Raw genomic sequence first — 5,444 nt, 5'->3', positions numbered from 1 at the left:
CAAAATTCTTCGAGAAGACTGAAATCAATGCTAATCTATGGTCACACAGCATCCATAACGTTCAAAATATTCCGCGAAGATTAAAATTACTGTCAAATTTTCCCTCAACTAGAATCTATAACGTTCAAAATATTTCAATACTAAAATTAATGCCATATCTTCCCTCAAACAGCCACTATAACGTTAAAAATACTAGGAAAAGACTAAAAATACTGCCCGATTTTCCCTTAGACAGCATTTATAACGTTCAAATACTTCAGAAACATTGAAAATACTGTCAGATTTTTGCTCAGACAGCATCAATAACGTTCAAAATACTTCGAGTAGACTAAAATTACTACCAGATGCTCTATCAGATAGGTTCAATAATTTTCAAAATACTTCGAAAAGAATAAAATCACTTACAGATCTTCGCTCAGAAGCATTTATAACGTTCCAAGTACTTCGAAAAGACTAAAATTACTGCCAGATCTTCCCTCACACAGCATCTATAGCGTTCACAATACTTTGAAACGACTAAAATCACTGCCAAATCTTCCCGCAGAAAGCATTTATAACGTTCAAAATACTTCGAGAAGACTAAAATCACTGCCAAATCTTCCCGCAAAAAGCATTTATAACGTTCAAAATACTTCGAGAAGACTAAAATCACTGCCAAATCTTCCCACAGAAAGCATTTATAACGTTCCAAGAACTTTGAGAAGATTAAAATTACTGTCAACCCTTCCATCAAAAAGATCTGCAGCGTTAAAAATATTTCGAGAAGACTAAAAATACTGCCAGATTTTAGCTCACACAGCATCTATAACGTTCAAAATACTTCGAAAAGACTGAAATTACTGCCAAATCTTCGCTCAGACTGCATATAAAACGTTCAAATACTTAAAGAAGACTAAAAATACTGCCGGATTTTCCCTCAGACAGCATCTATAACGTTCAAATACTTAAAAAAGACTAAAAATACTGCCGGATTTTCCCCCCAGACAGCATATATAACGATCAACTAATTAGAGAAGACTAAAAATACTGCCCGGTTTTCCCTCAGACAGCATCTATAACGTTCAAATACTTAAATAAGACTAAAAATACTGCCAGATTTTAGCTCACACAGCATCTATAACGTTCAAAATACTTCGAAAAGACTGAAATTACTGCCAAATCTTCGCTCAGACTGCATCTAAAACATTCAAATACTTAAAGAAGACTAAAAATACTGCCGGATTTTCCCTCAGACAGCATCTATAACGTTCAAATACTTAAGGAAGACTAAAAATACTGCCAGATTTTCCCTCAGACAGCATCTATAACGTTCAAATACTAAAAGAAGACTAAAAATACTGCCAGATTTTAGCTCACACAGCATCTATAACGTTCAAAATACTTCGAAAAGACTGAAATTACTGCCAAATCTTCGCTCAAACTGCATCTAGAACGTTCAAATACTTGAAGAAGACTAAAAATACTGCAGGATTTTCCCCCAGACAGCATCTACAACGATCAAATACTTAAAGAAGACTAAAAATACTGCCCGGTTTTCTCTCAGACAGCATCTATATGTCAAATACTTAAAGAAGACTAAAAATACTGCCAGATTTTAGCTCACACAGCATCAATGACGTTCAAAATACTTCGAAAAGACTGAAATTACTGCCAAATCTTCGCTCAGACTGCATCTAAAACGTTCAAATACTTAAAGAAGACTAAAAATACTGCCGGATATCCCCTCAGACAGAATCTATAACGTTCAAATACTTAAAGAAGATTAAAAATACTGCCAGATTTTAGCTCACACAGCATCTATAACGTTCAAAATACTCCGAAAAGACTGAAATTACTGCCAAATCTTCGCTCAGACTGCATCTAAAACGTTCAAATACTTAAAGAAGACTAAAAATACTGCCGGATTTTCCCTCAGACAGCATCTATAACGTTCAAATACTTAAAGAAGACTAAAAATACTGCCGGATTTTCCCTCAGACAGCATCTATAACGTTCAAATACTTAATGAAGACTAAAAATACTGCCAGATATTAGCTCACACAGAATCTATAACGTTCAAAATACTTCGAAAAGGCTGAAATTACTGCCAAATCTTCGTTCACACTGCATCTAAAACGTTCAAATACTTAAAGAAGACTAACAATACTGCCGGAATTCCCTCAAACAGCATCTATAATGTTCAAATACTTAAAGAAGAATAAAAATACTGCCGGATTTTCTCTCATACAGATTCTATAACGTTCAAATACTTAAAGAAGACTAAAAATACTGCCGGATTTTCCCTCAGACAGCATCTATAACGTTCAAATACTTAAAGAAGACTAAAAATACTGCCTGATTTTAGCTCAAACAGCATCTATAACTTTCTAAATACTTCGAAAAGACTGAAATTACTGCCAAATCTTCGCTCAGACTGCATCTAAAACGTTCAAATACTCAAAAAAGACTAAAAATACTGCCGGATTTTCACTCACACAGCATCTATAACGTTCAAATACTTAACCCTGGATAGGTACGCTCCTCGGACACCCCTTTAAGGGTATACTCAGACGCGAACGACCCCGACGCCAAAAAAAAACTCTTGAAAAATCAGTTTTTGCAGTAACCTCCTTTTTTCTTTTGCCAAAAAAAACTTCAATGAATGCTTAAAACAACTGTAAAGATAAATACTACTCATCTGCAGAAAAACTATTTATTATAAATATTTTAAAAAATTAAGTAGAAAAAAAAAGACCTGACATAAAAATTCATAAAAAAAAAAGTTTATACATATATACACAAATCCTTTTAGGAATTGATTCTTGAATGTTTAGGACACATCTTGATGTATTTTGGATGAAGTCAGACCCATGGAGGTGAAGATCTGAAATGAGAAAAAAAGGGTAACTTTTTTTGGCCAAAAAAATTTGTCCAAATTTCATGAATTTTTTTGGGTACCCAAATGAAATAGGAAGTGGCTAATTTTTTTAGGGAATAAACATATGTTATCCTAAAATAGAAATATGTAAAAAAATCTTCATTATTTTGTAAATTACATTTATATCAGGGGCCATATCTAAAGGTAATTTTTTGAGTACCTAGAAATTTCGTAAAAAAATACATATATCTAATATATAATATGATATTTATGCAGGTGAAAATATACCAAAATATCACAAATTCTATAGGGAACAAGAATATATATAGATAGGGCAGCTTACGCTTCGGATATGTCCACAAAATGGCCGCCAACCACACTGACTCAGACTCCCTAATCTGCCACTTGAAATGTAGGAAGGGTATGTCAATTTCTAGGTGTTATTTACTAATCTAATTATTATTGGATATGCATAAAAATTGTATGGTGGGTTGCTGGATAATTGTCGATTATTTTACGACTATAAAATTAAAATTCTGACCCAAAAAAATTTTTTTGAAGGGAAATAAAATCGAAAAAAAAACAAAAATGTAAAACAATATAATATTCTAGCTAAAAAAATTTGATGATATTCAATCAAAAAAAAAAGTAAACAAAATTTTCCGACAAATAAACATCTAGAGGAATCATTACTCTGTGATAGTTCCTTAGTACGTAGTAATTTTGAAAGAATTGGGAAAAAACGAAAAAATGGCAATCACCGGAAAATCGAACACATACCTATATATACGCCATATCTGGCTAAAAAAAAGATAGGCATGGCTAGCCAGATCATCTAGAAACACTTTCCAACACTATAAAAATATAAGTTTTGCGACACTACTTGCCAATTCCTTACGGTAACATGACTAAGCAAAAAAATGCAAAACAAATAAAAAGGGGCACTCGCGGAAAAATGGCTAACATTCTAATATACGGCATTTCAGAAAAAAAAAATTCAGCCACGTGCTAGACAAACCATCAAGGCACATTTTCCGACAAATAAACATCTAAATGAATCATTACTCTGTGATAGTTCTTTAGTACGTAGTAATTTTGAAAGAAACGGGAAAAAACGAAAAAATGGCAATCACAGGAAAATCGAACACATACCTATATATACGCCATTTCTGGCTAAAAAAAAAAGATAGGCATGGGTAGCCAGATCATCTAAAAACACTTTCCAACACTATAAAATTATAAGTTTTGCGACACTACTTGCCAATTCCTTACGGTAACATGACTAAGCAAAAAAATGCAAAACAAATAAAAAGGGGCACTCGTGGAAAAATGGCCATTCTAATATACGGCATTTCAGAAAAAAAAAAAATTTCAGCCACGTGCTAGGCAAACCATCAAGGCACATTTTCCGACAAATAAACATATAAATGAATCATTACTCTGTGATAGTTCCTTAGTACGTAGTAATTTTGAAAGAAATGGGAAAAAACGAAAAAATGGCAATCACAGGAAAATCGAACACATACTTATATATACGCCATATCTGGCTAAAAAAAAATAGGCATGGGTAGCCAGATCATCTAGAAACACTTTCCAACACTATAAAAATATAAGTTTTGCGACACTACTTGCCAATTCCTTACGGTAACATGACTAAGCAAAAAAATGCAAAACAAATAAAAAGGGGCACTCGTGGAAAATTGCCCAACATTCTAATATACGGCATCTCAGATAAAAAAAAAGACATGCACGTGTTAGCCCAACCATCAAGGCACACTTTCTAACACATAAACATGAAAAAAAAAATCAATAATATACGGCAATTCCTTACTACGTAGTAAATTTTTACAAATATTGAAAAAAAAAACAGAAATTGGCAACCGCAGTTAAATACCCAATATACCAATAACTACGTCGTATCTGACAAAAACAAAATCACGCATGGGTAGCCAGATCATCTAGACACACTTTCCAACACTAAAAAAGCAAAAGTTTTACGACACTATTTCGCAATATCTTACGGAAAAATGACTTGGCAAAAAAATGAAAAAAAATGAAAAAGGGGCACTCGCGGTAAAATGCCCGACATTCTAATATACGGCATCTCAGATAAAAAAAAAAGACATGCACGTGTTAGCCCAACCATCAAGGCACACTTTCTAACACATAAACATGAAAAAAAAAATGAATAATATACGGCAATTCCTTACTACGTAGTAATTTTTACAAATATTGAAAAAAAAACAGAAATTGGTAACCGCAGTTAAATACCCAATATACCAATAACTACGTCGTATCTGACAAAAACAAAGTCATGCATGGGTAGCCAGATCATCTAGACACACTTTCCAACACTAAACAAGCAAAAGTTTTACGACACTATTTGGCAATATCTTACGGAAAAATGACTTGGCAAAAAAATGAAAAAAAATGAAAAAGGGGCACTCGCGGTAAAATGGTCCTCGTGGTGATGAACGACATTTTAACTAAAAAAAAAATCATGCACATGGTAGCCAAACAATCCACCAAGACTTTCCACAACTGATAACCTATACAAGTTGCACCATTCTACGACAATTTCATAATA

The sequence above is a fragment of the Palaemon carinicauda genome, chromosome 1, assembly GCF_036898095.1.
Source record: "Palaemon carinicauda isolate YSFRI2023 chromosome 1, ASM3689809v2, whole genome shotgun sequence".
NCBI classification, from domain to species: Eukaryota; Metazoa; Arthropoda; class Malacostraca; order Decapoda; family Palaemonidae; genus Palaemon; species Palaemon carinicauda.
This window is presented reverse-complemented; position numbering follows the sequence as displayed.